A 24,550-nucleotide genomic window follows, 5' to 3' on the forward strand; every position below is an offset into this window, starting at 1 on the left:
TGTGTTGCCTCTCATCAGTATGGCTTATAAGTGTCCTTACACTGTCATGTCAGGCGTGTCACTCTCCACAATGAGAGATGTTATCCCTTACTCTAACAAATAAGGGTTTGTTAATAGGAAAAACTTGCTATAATATCTAACATTAATTAAATGTTCAATTCTGATCTTTCTGCCAAAGCCCCTAATACAGCCTTTCACACAGCTAAATCAGATTGCACTGAGGAGGGGCAAACACAGTGAAACATGTCTACAAATGGAGATTCTGTGGCAAGGCTGGTTAAAGGGTTGATATTGACTTTTTAGGATTGCTACTTCTAGTAAATGGCACTAGAGTTTTCTTCCTCTCTAAAAAGGCAATTTGCACATGTAGCGCAAAGAACTGCTGATTCCTTCAAGATGAAAATTGCTCTTTGATGAATGGGAACCCTCATTAATTCTTAAAGGGATTTAAGCATTTTTTTTCTAAATCTATTTATTCTAGATAAGAATTTGCACTAAGAATTATTAACTTTTAATGCAATCTTGCGCTGTGCATTTAGCAATTCTCAACCAAAAATATAATTCAACTATCAAGCGGGATGTGTCAGAAAAGACAAACTCCAAGGAGACTTGTGGACCAATAAATGATTTTGCTCACGAGGGAGGTAAACTCCAAATTCATAGGGGTGAACTGTATCAGCTGCATCATTTTTTATGGTTTTGAGTGGAGCTGAGAATCTCTGTCTATTGAAATGATTTATAGGATGCCAGTTTTAGAATTTATGCTGCATATGCATCTCTCCCAAGGCAAAGACACATAGGAGGCCAAAGTGTGGCAGCTGCACATCTGCTGAGTTGGCGTCCTGTGTGTGGTTAGGAAAAGTTCTGAGATTTCAGATTTTAAAATCTAAAGAACTTCTGGTTTATTCGGAAGTCAAACTTCCACACTTTGCAACAAACTCTCAGAAAGTACAGATTCTCCTTGTGGCGATCAAGCAGCTAGGACACCATCAGGATAACATTCCCTCTATGCAAAATATCTCGCCTCCACAAGAAAGAAAACTCTCTTACTGTTAAGGGTTTCACGCAGACAACTGAAACCTGTTCTGACGAGGAGCAACAGATGGGACTGAGCAGACTCTTGGACAAAGCCTCCTTATTTAGATGAAGACATAGTTACATGTCTTACTATATTCTCTTTGCATCCGAGTCTTTGTAGCCTATATCATACTATTTGGCAAGTAAAATAGGTCAGCATGAAAATCTAATTTTTCTGCAGAAACAGATACCATGAAGCAACCAACGGACCTCACTTTAATTCAATGGAGTCCGTTGTGCACTGCTGGTGTCCATCGAAGATCCATGAGATCCAGCGTGTTAGGGTTTCTATTATAAAAGGAGCACAAGTGTGATCATAGCCTAACTTATTGGAAAATTCCAAAACCGGATAAACCCTTTTTCAAGAGACCAGTATCATTTCTACTTTGGTCCCATTTGTCATAACTCCTGAACCTGCCTTTAAGCTCTTTCAATTACACATTTCATGGAATGCACATTAATAAAGGTGAATCCCATGGAACATTTTAATAAAAGAACATTTATAAAAGTTAAGAGAACGGGCTCATAAATCGCTTGATTTCTGAGCAACCAGGCCTTCTAATTAAATCGAGTGTTTTAAATGAAAAGTTGGTATTTTGTAAAGAAGAAAAAAAAGAAAAAGTTTCAGGTGCCCAGTGTGATTTATTGGGCAAGAGGTAGATCCGTAAAACACACACGAGTGACACCAGCACAGTGAAAGCTCAGTGCTCTGCTTCTATAAATCTGGAGTGCTGTAAAAAAATATTCACTTCAGTATTTTAGGTTCTGAAATAAAGAAAAAAGGTGTATAACACCAATTATGTTATTGTAATAAGAAGGGGAAAAGTAGATGTTCAAGGAGCCCAATAAAATCATGCGGCAATGCATACATTCACTTGAAATAATTCCTTTAGTCCTCCAGTTCAACCCCCCATAAAAAAAAAAAATATGTAAAAAGAAATTCATAAAAATGGGTACAGAAAATTATCAAAGCAAAAGTAAATTGGCCTCCATGAATATTAATAATTATTTATGTCAAGTATTTCAAAAGAAAAATTTCCAATGTCACCCAAAAAGTTTTTTGAGAAGTTGACATTGAGGAATAAGTGCCTATAAATATGAATTGCAACTGTATATACTTATATTACTCTCTTTATCCCCCTAGTGACCACCAACAGGACTTTTTACTGACCTGAGATGTAAGTTAATAGCATCCCCCAAAGGGTGAAAGTGCTGCATCTGTCGGCTATAAACTATACTGTAGCTGACACCTTGCTGCGTCACGATCGGTGTTAACACCGATGCTGCTGTCAATAGTGAAAATGGCATCTAGATGGTTAAAGGAGCATAGAGAATCCCTCTTCAACCTTATCGGTACCCTGAGGTTATGATTGTGTGGTCCTGATGTTTGCCATTGCAAACCATGGCCCCAGAGTCTGCCGTCTATTGAGAGCTGTTCAGATGATAGCAACATTTTAGTGGTAAAAAATAAACTTTTTCAATTGCCTCGTGCCTTTTTGCACTAATTCCTGAAAAGCGCCTGAAGGGTTGATAAACCACCTAACAGCAATTTTGAATATGTTGCAGGGTGTTGTTTTTATAATGGTATCACTTTTGGGTGTTTTCCAATATATAGGTCTTCCAAAGTCACTTCAAACCTAAAAAAGTCCCTAAAAAATTAAGTTTCGTAAATTTCATGAAAATAAAAAAAGAGAAATCGCTGCAAAATTTTTAAACCTTCTAACATCCTAACAAAGTAAAAGGATATTTTACAAACAGTGCTGATATAAAGCAGACATAAGGTGAATGTTATGTTAACTTTATGTGGTAAGACTATCCTGGATTAAAGGTATAAACTTTCAAAGTTTGAAAATTGCTATTTTTTTTAAAAAAAATTGTCAAATCTGTTATTTTTATAAATAAAAGCAAAATGTATCAACCTAAATTTACCATTAACATAGTTCAATGTGTCATGAAAAAACATTCTTAATATCACTGGGATATGTTGAAATATTCCAGAGTTATTGCCACATAAAATGACACGGCAGGTTTGTAAAATTTGGCTTTTTTCACGAAGGCTACTTTCACACATCAGGTTTTTTGCATCAGGCACGACGGATCCGACTAGCATATCCAGATAATTGGATAAAAAAATTTGGAGCATGCTCAGTTTAAAAAAACGGAATCCGACGCCAGAATCTGTCATTTTCCGGATCCTGCACCTTCTGGCTCCCATTGGCTTCCATTCTAGCAAACAGCACCTGGCGCTTCCGGCTTTTTCGCCGGCGACAAAAAACGTTGCTATGGACGTTTTTTCCAGAAACCGGAAACGTCAGATTTGCCGGATCCGGCAAAAACCGGACGAAACGCAAGGTCAATAGGCACAATCCGGCACTAATACAAGTCTATGGGAAAAAAAAAACAGATCCAGCAGCAACATTCGCCGGATCCGTTTTTTTGAAAATTAACCGGATTGAGCCTGACGGCGAAAACCTGATGTGTGAAAGTAGCCTAAAGGGTTATAAATCTCCAAAATTATTAGAGACCAAGTACATACCTATTGTATTACTTCCTTCCCTCCAGGCTAAACATATTTTGAGATGTGTGATTGACGAAAACCATCTTTGAAAAACAGACGACTTTGTCGTGAGATGTTTATGCCACTACTGTCTATGTGTACCTGCCCAGTGGTTGTGCTGCACGTTGCAGCCTTCCAATAGTTTTGCTATCATTTCTTGATCATGTATAACATCATGTATAACCATGTGTATCATGAGAAAGAGAAGTATTTACCAAATTACACTTCGATAACATGAAGACACGATAATTTTTACAAAAATTCTTGGAAGATTTTTAGGTTCTGCACTTCTCAGCATTTCTTTACTACACTTTGCTCATTATTTTTGTCTTTTTGAAGGCTGAGAGTTAGAGAAACCTGTGTCGGGTCAGCAGCCACACCACATTCATTATCATGGTAGGTATTGATGAGCGAATGTGCTCAATTGAGATGTTATCCAAGCATGCTCGTGTGCTAACATGCAAACCAAGTTGGAGAATTTTGCTGCAGTATCAGGTAACGAAGTATGAAAAGCTATTGGGTAATAGAAATACAGAACACAGAGAACATCATGTTACTGCTCTCATTTAACATCATGAGCGTCTTTTTCTTTACCTCCTCTCACAATCCAGCTGAATTTACCAATTAGTTCATTCGAGGGCAGTGACCATTCACCTGTTACCTCTATGGACATTGCTGGGGGAATAATAAGAAGAATTGTAAGTCCAGACACAGCCTGCAGAATCTGATCCGTGTATGAATAATTCCTATGGCTCAAGCTGATATAAGGAGGTTATGGGCACCAGGTCTCTACTTCTGGATAAGTGCCAGAGGCGGCAAAACATTAAAGGCAAATGACAGTTTTATTCATCTACTTTACCGATGTAAGCTGTGAAAATTATATGTGGTGTTCTGATTTTCTGCTATTCTTATTTTTTTGGGAGGCGGTAAATTTCTATAAATAAAGTCACTATAAATTATATTTTCCTCCATCATAAATTCCTCACTATTGCTTTGTAAATCTGTCATCATCACATCTGGCCCGTTTTATTACATCCCCCAGAAGATAGCTGTTGGCCATTTCCCCCCAACTTTCGTGCAGGTCCGTGGGGGACTAAAGGTGGCTTATGTAATGAAAGCATTGTGATAAACATGTAAGGCCGTTCCGTAATTGAATTGTCACCTAAGATTTTTTTCCTTTTTCTTACATTTTGGATTTTCTGAACACAAGTTTGTTTTCCGTTTCTTTCTTCAATTGCAAATTCCGATTTTGCACAAACATTCCCAAGCATTGCCCTGCTCAATATTTAGCTCTTGTTGTATTCACCGCCTTCAGATGAGATGGTAGAAGGTCATGTCTTGGTGCAATTAATTACTCTTGTGCTTCAACAGTTCATATCATTCACTTTTTTGCTTTTTAAAACTCTATGGATAATGGTTTTCCAAAAATCAGTATCAATCTCGTACCCACATAAAATATTCCACCTCTCCTCCCAAGTGAGGATAATGACATATGTTTAGTTTCTCTGTGGAGATCAAGGAATCAGCATACATGCCAGTGCACTGACTCCTAGCCATCTTATCTGTCAATCATGCCATGATGGGCGGCATTCATAAACAAGGCTCAAGCTCGTTGTTGTCAGCTTTTTCCGGCCCTTGGGTTGCTCTCTGCTGAAGGAGTTAAGTAATTTTCTTCATACAGGACATTGAAATATACAATCTTGCAAGTCAACAGATTCTAGAATGGCTAAGTAGGTAACTCGCATTGTGTTAGATTCTCAAATGTTATACAGCATTTTATATATCTTTCTCTGAAGAAAGGCAGCACTCCAAATCCAAAAATGAAGTGCAATTTACTTTATTCAGCCCAAGTGGTGACGTTTCGGCTCAATACATCAGAGACTTTGTCAAGGCTAATGTTCTTTTTATCTAAAAAAAGCAAAGAAATTGGCAGCGCTCAATATGAAATTCAATGTGAAAAAATTGGTATATTTATTGACCCACGTGAATAGGTGGCAACGTTTAGTTTCAGCTTAAGCTTTTCTTGACAAAGGTTCAGTTGATCTTTAGTCGAAATGTTGCCACCCATTCACATGGGCTAATAAATACACCAGATTTTTGCATGGAATTTGCTACTGAATGTCTGCATGCAGACTTGTGAATCGTTACCAGGCACAGTGAGTACACTGTTAGAATACGCCAGTGCTGGAAGCTGGCAGGCGCGTGACCAGAATTATGCAATTTGCCGACTAGACGAGTGCAGTATTGCTGAATGCAGGGCAATTGAGTGAGGCCTATGGTAGGTCAGCTCACTCAGCTGTACACGGAGGTAGACATGGGAATATTGTCTCTTTAAGTCCTTCACTGGTTTATTAGGTACAACTAGCATAAACCATGGTGAAGTGAAAATAAACAAAGCTCTTTTGTGCAAAACAGGAAAACAAAACAAAATGGTATCTCACAGTCCATACATCTGCAGGGATTCCCCAGCTCAGGGCTAGCAAAAGCACATGGTTCAGTCTAGCACCAACACAAGCACTTTCCTGGAGTTCCTCTCTTTAAACATACTGAACACTGCTTAAGAAGGCCATCTATTTAAACCCAAGACCACATCCTGGAATGTAGATAAGGTGGACAACCTCCCACCCGCTTTATGGTTGTCCACAAAACCCAACCCTTAAAATGGCCATTTAATGCATAAGTGTGCTGGAGCAAACTTCTAGGTTTCAAATCATCCCCTCCACCACTTTTCCAGTGATTTGTCACTGGGCGGATACTTAGTCAAAATGTGGCTGGAAGTATGCAAATCATATATTTGAGTTCATATGATCACATGTTCCCGGTGCCAGCAATGGAGAATCCTGATAGCGCTTACTATGCACGCTGTGAGGATTCACAAGTCTGCAGTCACATAGAGTGACTGCAAGCTTTTGCTCCAAGCCTGAACAACCCCTTTAATGTTTAAAGTTTGATATCAGCCAAATATTTTTTTTGTTAGAGAGTTACTCACCAAATTTTAAAGGGACTCTGTCACCTGAATTTGGCAGCCTATGTAAATGCCCTGTGTCCGGTCCGATGGACGTTGTATCCTCTTCTTTCATTCACCCCTTCCTTTCCCGCTGGCCGCAATATTTTCTTGAATTTCAGTAGGCTTCCTCCGTAGTTCACATGTGCGCAATGCAATCTTGCCTTGTGCATGCGCAGTATGCTTTGCCCAACTGTGGGCAAAGCTGAAAAGCATTAGTGTGCATGCGCCGCCACACTATGTCCCGGAAGTATTTTGCTGTGTGCCGGGACATAGTGCGGCAGCGCATGTGCACTAACGCTTTTTGACTTTGACCAAAGTTGGGCAAAGCATACTGCGCGTGCGCAAGGCAAGATTGCATTGCACACGCTTGAACTACGGAGGAAACCTACTGAAATTCAAGAAAATATTGCTGCCAGTGGGAAAGGAAGGGGTGAATGAAAGAAGAGGAAACACCGCCCATCAGACTGGACACAGGGCATTTACATAGCCCACCAAATTCAGGTGACAGAGTCCCTTGAAGCTATCTCTTGTAGGGGATAACCTACCGACCACTGGAGGTTCGACTTCTGAGACTTCCTGCAAGCCCAAATTTGGAGCACTGTCTTGAATGAAGCAATATGCACATGCTCTACCTCAACTGTAGAGAGAGAGAGAGAAACGGTAGTCCGGTGGACCATGAACGGAGAGGAAGTTGAGCATGTGCATCTCTACTCCATTCAAGATGAAGCTCTGCAGGGTCTGACACCTAGTGCTCAGTTATCCCCTACTCTGTGGATAAGGGCTAACCTAATATTTTGGGAATAATCCTTTAAGTAGATACCAGTAGGTGATAGTCCTTAGTCAACTGTGATTGCATTTAGGCAACTTTATTAACCTTTAAGAAATTAGAACTGATATTAAGACTTCAGGGAAGTAGCTGTAAAATTTGGCCTGCTTACTCGCCTCTCTGTCTGAAAATTTATTATGGCTCTTTAATATTGAAGCATTTTCCAAAGTGTTAAATGGCTCTCCTGCTTCCCTGTTCAATATTCACCAACATCTGTTCTCTTTAAATAGAAATTGTAATATCTTACATAATGTATGTCAACATTTACTGCAGAAAATTAAGTCACGGGAAAGTGTGTAGATGACTTGTGCTCGCTGAGCACTTTATCAATGACGTGCCGCTCGCCGTGTTAGCAGAACATTGTATCATTGACCCTATTCTTCCTTCTCAAACAAGCAAATCATTGTGTCACTGACTTCATTTTATTCCGACACATCCAAGCTCAATTTAAGATGCACTAACCACTCAAATGTTGCAATGGAAGATTAAATCAAACTTTGTAATTTATTCAATCAAGAAGATTTTTCTGCCTTAGCTGAAGATTGACAGAAAATCATAAAGTCTAGCCAGGAATGTGCTAATAATTCCTTTGTCTTCAGCTAGCTCTTTTAATGAAGAGACCCACTGAGATAAAACACGTTGAAAACCCAGCAAGGAAGAGTCTAGAATATCATTCTGTCACCTGACAGCAAGGCAGTGAATATAAAACTGTATAAAAGGAATATTACGGATGGATTTTATATAATATTTAAATTAAAATTAATCTTAGAACTAGATGATGCTAGAAGTTACTTTTTTTTTTTTTTTTCTAAAAATGAACTTTTGCAAAATAACTGAGCCCTAAAATTAAATCATTTGTCTTAGAGACAACCTTTCCGGCAGACATCCAACATGTCCAATTTTCTTTGCGGTGTCAGAAGTTTGGAGACAAACGTACTTTCACTATGCACCACGAATGTCACTTGAAGTTTCCAGAACCCAATACAATATGTCTTACAGGGTCCCTACCAACCATGTGCCATATGGAGTATAATACTGGTATTTCTTTAAGTGGCATGGGATGTTTGGGCATTGGCACAACTTCAACCATTGCGACCCAGTTATCTATGCCCCTGCTATACACCATAAAGGCTCGTTTCAACAGGCGAGGAGATCAGCCCCTGCTCCTACTTCTGACAACCTAGGAAAAGGTTAAATGTGCCATTCATGTGATTCATGAATGGGAGTGTACATCTTCATGAATCAGGAACATCTGACTCTAGAATATCCTCATCAAATCTGATGCGAGCAACGTTGGCCTTGATTAATTGGGCCCTTTGTCCACCAAGTTCTTTAATCCTGACTTACAATAAGATTCCTTTATATCATATATATACTATTGTTACTGACTGCAAACCTACTCTATGTTTGGGGCGATAACTGTGATTGGTAAGTCACTGCTAGAATCTGTTGGCCAATGGACGTCTAGAATTCCGAAAGACACCCAATGACTCTTAATTAGGGTTTGGTCAGGATTGTGAAAATCACAACCGCAGTCTGAAGAGAGCCTTGTCTGATGCTTGCTTTTGTTCTTCACTTTTTAGGATTTCAGACATTAAGAAAAATGATCCCTTGCCATATTTTATTTTTTTATTTGGGCTGAAAAATGATGTAGCAAATAGTAAAACTAATGAGGAGACGCTTGAATCTTAATCTTTGCTAATATAATTATCTCTGTGCTCCTTGAGTTTTATATTACTGATCTTTTTCTCACTGCACTCTGTCACACTTCTCAAAGAGAAAGCAGCCTTTCATCAAAACAAGACAGAATCTGCCAATATAACCCCAGCAGAAACCTCTTTTTAGGTAAAAACATAAAAAAAACTCAGTGTCATTTTATGTCCAACTGTACAGATCATCAAATCAAAATAGTCATTAATTTAAGGGGTATTCTTAAGTTATTTCTTGAGCAGCACACAGTTCTGCAGTCTCCTTACTTCCTGGTTTCTTGGCAGGGCGGGATCTCCTCTTTGAGTGACAGTTCTGTTGAGTAGCAGAGCTTTAGTTTTAGTAGAACTGTAAAACTCAGAACAAGTTCTGCTGTGACAAATTTAGTTATTAGTGGTTTGATCTGAGTTTATACTGCTATCACTATATTTACACACAGAGGTAACAGGGTATTTGGGCAAGCACACTGTTCAGGAAAGTGAGGGCTGTGATTAGTAAAACTGGTCTGGGAAATGCTGAAGCTGTGGGCTGGTGATTTTGCAAGATTTATAGCAGCAGCTTGTCGGGAGCTGAGGTGGGGGGAGGAGTTGAGCAGACAACCGCTGTATAGAAAATAATGGGTTGGAGAGAGCTGACTAGTATGTAAGGAGTTAACCCTCCTCCTGAAATTATAATTACTGTACACATTCGGCCAGGATCTGAGCAGTCACTAGTGGCCTGGCTTAATGGAAACAAACTGTACACTATGAAAAATAAAAGTTCTCATTGCAGGAGAAGGATAAAAGCTAGAGAAAGCAAGTGAATTGCAAACTTGCTTAGTTTTATTGTGTGGCTAACAAAAGGCATATTCTCAAGTTACTAAATTATTTTAAAGTTAAAATAACCATTGTTTACGGCTGACTTACTGGGTTGAAGCTGTTAAAAGGCAATTTGTTATCAGAGATTGACATATTATTTATCTCATGTTTATTGCTAGCTTTGCTGCGTAATCTGAGACAGAATCACCAGAGTCATCTCTTGTAATGACTGATGGAAGCTCCATTGTACTACTGGATGCATAGATAACAAAATATAGCAATAATAAACACAGAGCTAAGGCTCAGTATCTTGCTTCTATTCCTGGCCTCTAATGATGGTGTTGGCCAAGACTAGAGTCAGCACAGACCAATGTTGACAACAGGAAGAGGACAACACGGAAGTAATGTAACTAGTCTGATAGCCACAGTAATATACCACTGTCAAAAGATCTGAAGATGGCCACGGAGCAGAGAATGGTGTCTCCAACTGTGTTTTGGGCTGCTCTTGTCAGCAAGGCAGGAATACGTATCACTAAGCCAATACAGGTATATACTTCAGAACAAAATCTTTCAGTTGAGGTTGCTCATCTCAAGCCTCATATTAAAGCCAACCAATCTGCTTTAAAGAACTTGCCAAAAATTAGCAAGCCAGTACTGCTTTCTTCAGGAAATAACGCCACACCTGTCCATGGGTTGTGTCTGGTACTGCAGCTTTGAAGTGACTGGGGCTAAGTTGCAATGCTCCACATAACCTTTGGACAGGTGAAGCTCACTGAACTTCATCTTTAGACGTATTAGATGGAGAGTATAAATATTCAGCAGTGACCGATTCAGAAAGGAATTAAAACAAACGGTGCTCTTTGCAAATTGCAGCTATTTTCATTGTACAATCCATCATAATGTGTAGAAAATTATTTCATTAAGTAATTAGATTGCAATTTCATGAATGATTAAAATGATGTCAATATTTGATAAATGAGTGAGTTATGAACGGAAAGCACTGACAGGTACAGCATTATGTAAGGCCGCTAGGTACCGGCTTCAAGCTGGGAAGGAACTGCAATGTATTTCCCGCAGAACTGGGCTACAGTAGCTTCCTGCTGACTAAGAATTATAGACGGAGTAATTAGATAGGAAATTGAGAATCACAGATTATCATCCTTTGGCCTATACTTCTAGATGCAATATACTGGCTTGTATATCAGTATGCACTTTTCTAAATTTATCCTAAATGGAATGTATAATACCTTAGCAAGAGGAACGTATCGATCCTTAAAGGTTTAGTACCAAAATAAAAAAAAGTATCCCTTATAAATAAGACATGGGATATCTTACTGATTTTTTGGAGTCCGACTGCTGGGATTTGTTTGCAATCCAAATACCGGGGTTTTGAAACTCCAAGAGTCTGGTCTTGAATGGAGAGAAGGTACACATGCTCAACCTCCGCTCTATTTCTTATCTATGGGACTGCGGGAAACAGCAGAGCTCTGTACTCAGCTTTCTCCGTGAATCCTATCGGCAATGAATGGAACAAGTATGTGCACCAGTAATCAATAACTTATCTTAATTTTTGGGAATAACTTTTTAACTGGCTGACAGCGATGCAAATCTGGACCAGGGATAGTCGTTCTCTTTGCCATCGTAGATGCATTGGAGTAGAGTATTGTTTCCTACAGTGCATCTATAATGGGAGGTCTAGGGTGTGGGGTGATTCCTGGAAGTGAGGAGGATCCAGAAGTGAGCCCTATGTATATAATTATTATTATTTATTTATTTTTTTTTTTTTGCATTATGGGTCCAAATTCATTTTGGGTGCTGACTATCTTTCGTGGACTGATTTAGCATCTGAATAATTTCAGGGGTCTGGTTTGAGGTCTAAATGAGGAAGAGAGTCTGGCCTGGGGTCTGAATGAGTTTAAGGATCTAGTCAGGTTCCCGAGGACATTCCTACAAGTCAACGGAATGTTTTAATGTAATTTTACAGCAGATTTCCACGAGCAAGGCAACAAAGTCTGGGAATTAAATTGACATGATGCAGATCCCGGTAATCCCCAGGTAAAGTCCCCAACTTTTTTGTGCATAGAATTACCCTAAAGATAATGTGCAATAACGTCCGTGGGTTCTTCAGTGTGTAGTAATGTAGTAGATGAATGAGCTTAGACAACTTACTCTAGAATAGATTCTCTTTGCAGACATTGAGCCAGGAGGAATAACAGTACATTTCTATTCTAAAACCTGCAGAATTGTCAATTCAGCTCTGAGCTCTAATAAACACTAAATCTAAAGCAAAAGTAATGTAAGTCATATAAAACTTATGTTTTTATGAAAATTAATAGGACTTTCCCTAGTATCTTTGGTATGTTTTTGTTTGATTTTTTCCCAAATTACCAAAAATGATAGAATCTTTAATACCATTTTACAATATCTTACAGATTGATTATATAAGTAATTGCAGAAGGCACTAGCAAAACCTATGCATTTAAGTGTTAAGCCTTACTCAAGTATGAAGTATAAGATTTTATCAGGCAGAAATGGCTGGCATGTCTTTTAGCTTGTCCACGTGGGCTTCCTGCTGCCATTTTACATATTGCAGAAGATTACATAAACCTGAGAAGACTTGCATGTGGAGCGCCCCCACTGCCGCAGGGCCGAGGGGTACCCGGTACCGGGCCTCTCTGTCTCAGTTCTGGGATTGTCACTGTGGCTAGGCCCGCCCGTGACCCTGCTGAGGGGCGTCCAATGAAGGTAGAGAGTGATGCTTTTGTGGTGTGGTGCCGGTCGCAGTAAATAACAAGGACACCAGGTTGCAGTCTCTTTACCTCTTTACTGAAGGCTTCCGGATCCTCAGTCCGAAATACGGTTAACCGGGCTACATAAGTCCGGCCGGTCCGATGGCACCTCCAGGGTTCCCTTCGCAGGTGGAAATCTGTGCCTACCTTCTAGCGCTTGTGTGTTGTAGTCCTTCCCTGCTGTGCTTACGGGATAGTCCTCACAACTGTTGTGTCTGTTTCTGAAGTTCCCTCACAACTCGATTATGATGTTGTTTCGTCCCCCAGATGATATGGCTAGGACGCACCCGTATGACAGGTAGGCTCGGAGGTCTTCCGGGACCCTAGAGTTGCCCCTCTCCAGATGTTGCCCCCTGTGTCTGCTTAGGTGATTTTGGGAGAGACAGCCCGCCTAGAACTGACTGTCCTGCCGTAGGTTTGAAGTAAGGCCTGGAGCTCAATACTTCCTCGGCATTCCGGCCACCGGCTACGTGCCTCAGTAGGATGTTGCCTCATCTTACAGCACGACTCCTACTGGTGATTCTCCTTGTTGCGTTGATCTCGTTTCTCACTCAGCACAATAAACCTTGCTTCTTGTCCTTTCTTGGGGTACCGCCGCAATGAAGTGCAGGCGCGGTCCCGTAACGTTCTTTCGGTTCGCTAGGCCTCTGTCAGGATCCCACCCCTGACACGGACCCCCCTGAATCTTCCCCTGCAACACCCTCTGCCACAGGATGTTGCCTGGTTCCAACCCAGTCAGCTTCTGACTAACTTCCTATCTAACCCCCAGTTTTACCAGATTGTGAGGAGTGGCCTAATACATAGCACCCTTAGCTCCCCCTGGAGGCCAGACTGTGAAGTGTATTGGTGTCTGTGATACCTGGTCAGGTGAACTCCTTCAGTGCCATCAGACGTACCATAGCCCCCCTTAGCGGCGGAGCATCAGTACTGCAACGACCAGAACTCTGGGGCGCTGCACATGACCATAGGTAAGACCACGTGGGCTTCTCCATAATGTTGTGCTGCTATCACATCACAGGGTATAGCACAACTATTTAGGAGGGACTGTCAAAGACTGTGTAAAAGCTTAGGCAAGGCATGCAGCAGACATTTTCTGGTTAACCTAGATTGTGGGAAAATGTCCCTCCAGATTGGTTGTGCTACACCAGTGTTCCCCAACTCCGGTCGTCAACAGCCACCAACAGGTCTTGTTATCAGGATTTCCTTAGTATTGCACAGGTTATAATTGCATCACCTGGACAGGCAAGCATTCAATCACCTGTGCAGGAAATCCTGACAACATGACCTTTGGTGGCTCTTGAGGACCGGAGTTGGGGAACACTGTGCTACACCATATGAGGTGATACTGCAAGACATTATGGAGAATCACTCCTGGCCTTGCCCATGGTTATGAAAGTCTTCTCGGGTTTATGTAATCTTCTGCAATGGTAGCAGCAATTTAGAGAATTTGCACATTATTTGAATTTTCTGGCTTCAGCAAATTAAAAAAAAATTCAACACAAACTTGATTTACGTTTAAACTCTATTGGATATTGATGACTTATCCCATGGATAGGTCATCGATATCAGACAAATGATGTCCGATATCCGGCACCCTTAGCAATGAGCTGTTTGTTGCTCTTGTGGTAGTTGGATGTACACAAAGTACAGAGCCTGGACAAAAACGCTCAGTACACTGTGTAGTGACAGTTGTTGGGTACTGCAGCTTAGCTTCAATCAAAATGAATGAGGACTGAGCTGCTGTACCTGAAAACAGCCCCTATACAGTGCACAGAGTTTTGCTGTTCCTGATCCGCACCGCAGTAGGAACTACATAATGTACAACTGATCACTGGGGTGACAGATCTTGGACCACCACCGATATGATATTGAGTATAGGTTATCAATTTCAAAGTCCTGAAATGCCCCTTTAAGTATAAACTATACTTCGACACCGGACTGAGACATGCAAAAGGGGAAAACATTCTCCTTAAATATGCATATATTTTCTAATTTCTCAGACTCCCTTAAATTTACCCCAGTGTCCCTTATCTATCCATTAATCATTCATTTTGAGATGACGTATGCCCTTCCGACAATTGAAATTGGAATGGCTCTATGGCACTTAGTTCTATTCTGAATTGTCAAGTTGCTTTACGTGAAAGTGTTTGAAAAAATAAGATAAGGTGCCCATCAGAGAAAGAAAAATCGAATGGATGAGTTATAGCACGGCAAACACATCACGTTCACCAAAGACCAAGTTAGAGAACTTACTCGGGACATTGAGACTTGAGCACTAGTTACAAATATAAAGTATCTTCTCGGCTCATTTCTCTTTCCCGGCACGCAGTAAACATGATGAGTTAGGTCTGTTTTGTAAGAAATCTTTAAGTGCAGTCATTATGCGCAGTAGCGGTACACCGGCATTTCAGTACGATGCATATTGAAATGATCATGATAAAGACAGAGGAACACAACGCTGGCAAGGGATATTTTAACTTAAGCTCTGAAGCTCCAGACAATTCTGACGTCAGTAATGCCGTTGGATAAAACACCAATCCAAGAGAGAGCGTTGAATAAAAATAACAGCAAGACTGTTTTCACATTCAATTATGTCCATTGTTCGCTTTCCAATTCTTCTCTTTCAAAGGTAAACGCTAAGAATCACCGTCGTTGACAAAAAACATATAGCATGTTATGGAGATAGCTGCGTCGCCAATCATTCACCGCTGCAAAATGACGGGGAAACGAGTGGTTTTCTTCCCTATGTTTTATCACTCAGCTTCCAACTTGTGAACGGTACTGAGTTATTTAATATTCCGATATCCCACAATCTTATCACTGAATTTTCCGTCTGAACTGCTGAGAATCTGTAGACTTGCCTGTAAGCGTGTATTAATAGATATCCGGGCTGCTGTATAATGATGGAATTGAGCAGTAAACGCAGCAAGAGGATCTGATGTTTCCCCATGGAGCCTGAGTCGTAGAACAGTAGGGGATTTCTATAAAGGGACATAATTATAGGCAAGGTATACATTTAGAATGTTTCCTCACAGCATAATGAAGTGTACTTTACTTACAAAATAGAGCAAACAATTATGGGCCCAGGTGGTGTTATGAAAAAAATGGCCATTATTACAGCAGGATATCAATAGTATATTTTACCTAATAGCTCCACTATTGGGTTCTTCACTGACACGAATGGTAACTTCATGGCACAGAAGAAAAAAACAGACCATTCGGTCCAGCGAGTCAAGGTGTAAACTGATATTTGCTTCAGATTACATGGGATGCTATATAGGACTGGAGGTAATAAACCTAACATAATATTTCTCATTCTATGCTAATGTTTAAAATGGGGTATTTTCATGTTTCAAACTTATCCTACATTTGAGGAACAGGGGATAACTTCCTGATGGCTTGGATCTGACCTCTGGAACCCCCCCAGTGACCCTGCTGACTGGGGCTCTGAAGAACCCAGTGTTAATGCACATTACCACTCCATTAATTTTATGGGGCATGTCAAAGACCAGCTGAGGGCAACATTTGGCTATCTTTAGCTGTCCCATTAAGAATGAATGGAATGCCAGTGTGAATGATTCGATTCTGATCTTGGGATTCATGTAGGTCTCAGTGGTCAGACCTCAAATGATTAGAAAGTTATAGATAAGCGATAACTTCCAAACTTGAGAATACCCCTTTAATGCCTTATTAGTTTCAACATAAAAAATAGGGTCTCTCCTTACACTGGCATGTCAGGCGTATCACTTTCAACAAGGAGAGACAATATTCCTTATATCCCAGTCAAAGGCCTCACATACAGACAAATCAGATCTCTTGATCTGCACTGATGAGGGGCAACACCCCGAAACACGTGTCTGCAAATTGAGATTCTGGTTTGGCTTTTATCCTAAATCATATGGCAAGGCTCGTTAAAGGGTCGATATTAAATAATAGGTGGCACTAGAGTTCAAGTCCACTTCTTCTCTGGATAGGCAGTTTGCACATAAAATGTAATTAAGCCCTCTTAGTCTCCCTTCAAAAAAAATAATGCAAACTTTGTGCCACCCCCAATAAAAAATAACATAATCACAGTGGACCAGTACGGGTTGCACAATGCAGTGACATCCTTGCGGCAAATTCCCAGGGACACTAAGGTCTTGTAGGCCAAAGGCTTACAGCAGCCTGTGACCTATGGGTCAGAGATCGGTGGGCCCTGTAGGTATCCTTACACTATGCCATTGCTGTGGCACCTTTTATTGTTGCTGCAAACTTAGTAGCAGTTGTGTCGGGTAATATAACATTGTCCTCTTCACACGAATGGGGCCGTGGCCTCATCAAACGGCTCATCAGTGAGAATGCTGAGAGTTGGACCTCCACCAATTTGATATAGTTGGCTTTTCCTAAGGACATGCTATTGATATTGTAATCCTGGAAAACCATTTTATGTGCCATATGGAGCTATGTATTTGCATGCCATAAGGTTGGACTACTTCCAACATACAGTCCAGTATATAACTCAGTTAGATCAAGTGCTGTAGAATAGAGGATGATTTTAATTGTGTAGCTAGGCATGTGAAAAATATAACATTTAATTTGTAAATCCAGGGAAGTGGATTAAATTAAGTAGCTAGAAAAGAAAAATGAGCTAAATTTTAATCGATGTCTACAGGAGCAACATATCTCATCAATTAATTAATTCGGTACAGGTAAATGCAATTGGTACACAAAAATAATGGCCGCCCAGCACTAAAAAAGCACAACGTAATGAATGATGTTGACAGGAAAACATTCTTCTTTATTGACCTATTTTCTTTCAGTTTTGCACTTCATTTAATACAATGAAGACTAGGAAGGATCATATAGGATGTATAGTATATACACGAGATACGTATGAAATTGTCCATATGGACAGAAAAATGTTTACTTTTCTTCCATCAAATCAAAGAGTATCGTAAAAGACATTACTTTTATTTAGTATTATTTATAATAAATAACGCAATACACCCCACACTAATTACTAAAAATGCAATTAGTGGACTAAGCCTGTTAGTTGATTTTTCAATATTGCTGCCTAATTGAGAGCACTATATCTCAACTCTCTAATTGCTCCAATGGTTATGTTGGAGCTGTGTCTGCAGTGCACACTACTTTAATTGTGCAAAGGCCAAGACTCACAATTGTTAAAATCTAACACAAAAGCCTCCTGAATATGTTCCGCCGCTAATGTGGCTTCATCTGGGGCACAAGGGATAATAGACTATGGTTTCCTTGCACACTACAAAAAAATGCTTCACTTCCTGTAGATTTAACTATAATGTTTTTGTCTAACATGGATAAATCCAATTGTGAGCCTTACTGAGGACAAGGACTATAAAGAATGTGTTACGCACCTGTCTCAGATCCGGGCTTTGCTTCTCTCATCCCGGTCTGCTAAACACTGTTGTGCTTCATGTCGGGCTTTGCAGATGGCCCAGCATGATCCCATGTGATCATTTACCTGGGCCTATACAAGGCTCACCAAGACACACCACTGTGTCTTGGAATTAAGACTTTTAGTTTGTCTGTGCACAGTTCCCTGTCTGTGGTGTCCAGGAAGTCTTCTGGCTGCCTGTGGCTTCCAATCTTTCAATCTCTTATTTGTTTATGCCTTCCAGTACCTCAGCTGCCTGCCTGTGGCTTCCAGTGCCACTGCTATCTGTCCTGCAAGCCTCACCTGTCTGCTGCACCATGTGCCCACCCAAACCTTAGGCCTGAAGGATCCACTTCACCAGGAGAGCCTAACAGAATGGTGGCTGTCTCTCTGCGTACAACACTGACACTTTATATTATTTGAATACAGTGGCGCAGTTCTCTTCACGTTGGTCATATTGACCTGGTGTAACAATGATCACATGGCTACAACCATACACTGAGACCTTGTTTTCATTTAAAAAAAACAATTTTAGTAATGAATGACATTGTAAGAATTCCTCAGGCGCACAGACGTGAGCAGACCACAAAACACACAGCTTATTACAGTACAAGGCAAAATAACCCAGATGTTCCAAATAATTCAAAGTTGTCATAGTGTATATCGGAGTATTACAAGATTTCACGGCTGACTTGTTAATGGTACAGGTTACATATGTACTAGGAGCTGCTAGAGAATACAGCAGTCCCCGCCGCTCAGCTGTTACACCAAACCCCCTTGGCTCAGCCAACCATGAAGGAGGATTCTTGCAACCCCAAGTCCATCAGGTTATGAGATGGAATCAATTAAGCAGTTTGTAGTTAAATCATTTAATTAGCCGGTTCCTGGTAATCGGAGCTGATTCAATCAAGCATCAACTCAAGTCATTACATTCAGAAATGTTATCAAGTTAGCAAATGCAAATGAGCTGATTTGCATAAAGAGCAGTTAAATCAGAAGCAGGTTTGATTAAGAACATACTGGGAAAGCTGCGAACAAAGCTTGTTGTCGCTGCTTTACAATTCATTGGAGGATGCCAAATGCTGGACAAGAATGCAGCACATTGCGTCCATGCCCGGGGAGAACCTAGTGATTTAGGCAAACCTGGCAGGCTGTTTATCCATTGAAGTGCCTGCTACATGATAGCTGGTATCGACGGCTAGTAATTCATGGTCTTGTTGTGCAGAAGTTCTAGACAAATCCAATTTTACATAGCAAAATAATATTTAATGCTGATACAGAGTGAATATAGCTAGCAAACCTAGGTAATGCATCAGGAGCTGACCCTCAATGCGGCATTCCCCAGTGATGTACATAGTAATTGTAGGATTGGTTATTTTCAGCAAATATCTATTTTTTAAATTTATCTAATTTATTTGTCTGTATAGCTGTCTTCAATGACATAAGTTGCTAGGAGAATTTAGAACAGGAACTGGTAGTAAAGCTGGCATGCATTTCCTGTAACTGTTGATCAAACACTTTCGTTATTCTTAGTGAACGCCTCATGCATGCTCAGCATGGTTAAGCGTGCATGTGTTTGTATAATAAGAGTGAAATAACTCACAAAAAAAGACATAAATTCAAAAAACATCACAGAAAAAGAAACAACCTTACAAAAAAATAGGTCAGATTACCAATGCACAAGCAGAATGCAGCAGACTCCCCGCAGGATAAAGACGGGGCAGTTCTGCTTCTAGCGCATTGATAATCTGACCTGGTATTGGTAAGGATGTTTCTTTTTCTGTGATGCTTTAAGAGTGAAATAGGCTGCTTCCACATACCTCTGATGTCCTATCCTTCAGGAGAACAGCAGCACAGGGCATTGACGTTCAACATGCCCAATCTTTAATTCCCACATCTGTACATATTAAATGGCAGTCGGATTCCATCAGTAGCTACATCCCATAGTAAACTGAGGGTGAAGTGTAGAAATGGAAGAATCGATTTGCAGGACTCCAGTCCATCGGCCATGTTAGTAATCTGTAACCTTTGAACAGAAGCAATGTGAATGTCCTTCTCATCCGGCATTTCTAGCTCTTTTTTCATAAGCCAGGTTGGCACGACCTCGATTGTGCGTCACAACACAATGATGACGTCGCTCCTGCACGGCTAATCAATAAAAGAGCTAAAAATGTCAGATGGCTAGAGGATTCATATAGGTCGGTTCAATGGTCACAGACTGATTACTGACCTGTGGAGTCCCAAAAATCGATTCGCTCATCTCTGGTCAAGTGTGTTCAACCTGTAAAAAAAAAACATGGAATAGACTAAATTGTAAATAACCCTAAACAGTAAAAGTAGCACCACTGAGACCACAAAGACCAAAAATCCAATGTAACTAAAGTTTTGTGAGATTTAACAAAGCACTCAACATTTTTAAGATCTAAATCCCATCACAAACTGCAGCCTCTAATCAACCTCAGTGTAGAGTCAAGAATGCCAGATAGTAAGAAGACTCGCATAGCCTCCCGTTCAACGGCCACAGATTACTGACCTGAACGATGGACTGGAGTCCCAAGAATCAATTCTCACATCTCCAGTCAAGTGTCTTCAGCTCATTAAAAAAACTATGGAATAGCCTACATTGTAAATTTTACCTGAACAGTAGAGGTGGCACCACTGCAGCCAAAAAGACCAAAAATCCAAGTCAACTGAGTTTACTTGTAGTCAATTTTTGAGATTTTTTACAAAGCACTCAGAATTTTTAAGATCTAAGTTCCATCACAAATTGCAGCCTCTAATCAACTTCAGTGTAGAGTCAAGAAAGGAAACTATTGAGAATATTAATTTCCTTGGCAGCCTCCCATGTCATTATCAGATCACTTACTCAGCAAATTGGAGAAATTTTCATAATAATCTTATATTTTACGAATTGCTATTGAAACAACGTGTGTTTAAATTGCAGGATTTTATGACTTCAGGAAGCCATCCTTCGAGACCATTTCTCAAGGCTACGGTAGATTTTTTGGGTTACTAGGAAAAGGACTGATGGAGTTTCTGTGTATTTTTGTTTGAAACCCTGAAAACAAAGGGTAAATGTACTTGGGGCTTTGAGCCAAACCACTCTACAAATCTCTGCACGGCACTGCTTTCCATACCTGTGTCTGTTTTTCAAAGACTCAAGGTGCTTTGTTGTCCCTTGATGTGGATAGCGAGTTTCATCCAGAAAATTCTGGCTTACAGTACTGTTCTCTCTTGGTAACACATATTGGCATTTTTTTCACTAGCGGGTGCCCAACTTCAGCGCCTCCTCCATGTCCTCGTACGGAAGTGGAAGCAAAATTGCCTCACTGCTTAGAACAATTTCGTAAATTAGTTCCATTACCTGTTTATTACTGACAAAGTATTTTAAAGGAGTTTTTCCTCAAGTCTCTACATGTATTATTCATACCCATTAAGTGCGTGCCAGACAGTGTAAATGACATTAAAGGAGTTGAATATATAGCTGTGTTAACTTGAAGATGAACAACAATTTGTTTTCTTGGGCTGACACAATTACAAAAGCCAAGCACGAATATGCAACTATGGCAATCCATCTTACTATAGGAAAATGAACAAAGGGGACAGAGTTATTGGTTTGTGTTTTGAGGCAAGTCTTATGATACAGTGATGGGAATCTGAGCCGAATTGCAATTTCAAAGACTCTGATGCTCAATTAGAAAAGGCTGATCGCATGCTAGGAATTGCAAGAAAACAATATCATGATTCCCAAGAGAACATGGAAACCTCTTATTTCCCCGACTTATGTATGACTACACCGGTATCTGACATGATGGTATCAAAATAGATTTTACTAAAGTTTTGCCATTATGCATAGTAGTTAGACTAAATGAGTTTATGTCAAGGGTGTCCATAGCCTTCTTCAGGATATAAAAGTGTGCATCGTGTGGTCCCCTGTATTGGAAAACATAACCTGTATTTTTCTTTACAGGTAACGACTGCAATGATGGCGCTCACTGTACTGTGTGGTATGTAGGTGAATACCCCAGGGTTTTACATTTCTGAAGAGATGTTTCTAGCCATGTCCCAAACTTGTGTTAACACCAATGAAAATACTACAACAGTTTGATCTTCAGTATTAAAATGGCCGGTGCCTTTAAGACTGGTATGGATATAAAGAAGCATCTGTGCTCCATGGACCTCAAGGAGCGGTTAGGGTCTAAGAAGGGATAGCACTAGGTGTATTATAGTTTGAAAGGGTTAAAGAAGAAATATGGTGAACACGTAATTTCTGGGTCGTGTGGTTACTTTTTTTTTCTACTTGTTCTAATTTTAAATGCTGCGAAAAATACAATTAATGTTGTATCCAACTTGCTAATTTTGTTATTGTTCCTTTGTTTCCTAAATTAAGTTAAGCAATTTCCTTAATGGTCTTCATTAAAAATGTTCTACCATTTTTCTGCTGTGGAGCCTCTGTAAATCCTTTATTTGTTTGAATGATCTTCAAAAAATTATAAAACCTGCTAGAGTTCCTGCTCTTAACAGCTCTTTACTCACCCACTCTGTTCACTCAGTGTGAGGGCTCATGCAGATGTCCGAGCAAATCGGGACGAGCACGGACCGCTAATGCATGGACTGGCCACCGGTCTCCCGACCCTAGTGTGAAAGTTTCATGTATTTCTATGGGGCTGTGACACTTGGGTCAGAGAGCCGTGGCTAGTCCATGCATTGCTGTCTGATCTTGGACCGATTTGCATGGAAGTGTATATGAGGCCTTTGCGACAGCAGCAGGGAGGGAAAGATGGATTTACAAAAATTCACCATGCTGAAAGGGGAACATATCTAAAATTTTATGTAGAGCAGACAAGACACAAAGCTATATAAAAAAAAATAGGAAAGCAAATGGAGAGCAAATAAGTGAAGTTCTGGAGATGGATACAAACAGATCTTGCATCCAACCTATGTTACTGGGAGGGAAACTCCTACAAGAGCAAAAATTAAAACTTGGTTCACGAAGAAAATGTACGTAGCGTAACATGTAACATGTTTTTTTTCCATGAAATTAGGGGTTCATAGCCTGTAAGGATTCCAAGTTCTCATGATACAGTACAAGTTCAATACATTATTGTGAAATGTCAGCAGAAGCATCACCAGGCGGCAATTCACATCAGAACCATTGGGTGTACACACATAGGCTCATATAGCATAAAAACTCCCAACAGAGTATCGCAAAATTGTGTATTCTTGTAACGGTGCCCACTCATTACATTACATTACATTACATTACATTACTCATTACAGTGAGATTAGGTGTAGGCAGTCTCTGAGGACCATGTAAATGCAGAGATTTTAAATGATGATACTGGAAGATGTGTACTTTTTATTACTCAGCATTAACTGCTGAAAATTAATAATTCAGAATGATGTGAATTCTCAAGTGGTCGGGCAATTTCAAACACATCTATGTTCTCTCTTAGAAGAATGGTGTTGTAGGGCAGGAATCAAGACCCTTTGCCCATTACATCTGCTCTTTCTCTATTCTTAAGTTCAAGTCTTCTTAATCACTAGCATTATTCTTCACTCAGCCCAGCTCGGGGTGATAAGGACAATTTCTGTTTATCTTACATTCCTTTAAGTAAAGCGCTTAACAGGATCTGTGCTGTAACTTAATTTCTTAGTAAATGCCAATTAATAACATTTCCCCTTTCACCCAGTGCCATCACAAGTTTCCATATGGTCTTGGGCATTTTAGACTCATATTAAATGTTCTAAGGCTAAACTGGTCTTCAAGGATGGGCTTTTATTTTCCCTCATTTTATTTTGAAGAACTACATTGTTTTAAAAACGAGCCAGCCATGGGGAAATATTTTCTCTCATTCTCACCTGATTGATTGGCAAATCTAGCTCTATACACTAATAGTAGAAACCTGTCTATGAAGCCAAGCCTCAAAGGGAGACGTAAAACCGTGCCAGTGCCTGGACTCTTCTCCAGTTTCCCAGCTTGCTTCCTAAACTGTTTTCAGTAAAACGCCACCCTGATTTGGAATAAATCATACTTCTTTGTAAGGCAGAAGTGTTTTCACCAGCATGAATCTTCTACCAGGTGCCCTTTTAAATAACCAATAGAGGTGATCAAATGTTTTGACATGCAAGTTTGCCCGGTAAGACAAATTTTGCCCAAAACTTCAAATGATGGTGTATAAATGTTCTGCAAATCGTAGATAATTCAATTGCCTTGATAAAATATGTATAACCCTCTGAGGTCAACTAGAGTTGTATCCAACTCCATTCAATTTCCGTAATGCAAACACAGCCTTAATAATATCCAAGTGACCTCAAAATGCAATTTCAATTTTAGGTAGTGCAACACCAAGAAGGAAAAGTCATTGAATTGGTAATAAGTACTAGTGGCAATAACA

The 24,550-nt window shown here is 40.1% G+C and overlaps 1 protein-coding gene and 1 long non-coding RNA gene across 4 annotated transcripts in view; one reads left to right on the forward strand and one right to left on the reverse strand.

Annotated features, from left to right (window-relative positions):
- The window catches only part of TNR (tenascin R), a 492,944-nt gene that overhangs the window by 332,716 nt on the left and 135,678 nt on the right, over positions 1–24,550 (reverse strand). The gene's annotated exons all lie outside the window — the stretch shown is intronic.
- The window catches only part of LOC143788640 (uncharacterized), a 183,139-nt gene that overhangs the window by 83,274 nt on the left and 75,315 nt on the right, over positions 1–24,550 (forward strand). The window contains exon 3 of one of the 2 annotated variants that reach the window (XR_013218690.1): positions 22,123–22,244. The exons of the other annotated variant lie outside the window; for it this stretch is intronic. This is a non-coding gene — a long non-coding RNA (uncharacterized LOC143788640). Of the gene's footprint in view, positions 1–22,122; positions 22,245–24,550 lie in introns of those variants that run through there. 2 annotated transcript variants of the gene reach the window in all.

The sequence above is a fragment of the Ranitomeya variabilis genome, chromosome 8 (genome assembly GCF_051348905.1).
Source record: "Ranitomeya variabilis isolate aRanVar5 chromosome 8, aRanVar5.hap1, whole genome shotgun sequence".
NCBI lineage: Eukaryota > Metazoa > Chordata > Amphibia > Anura > Dendrobatidae > Ranitomeya > Ranitomeya variabilis.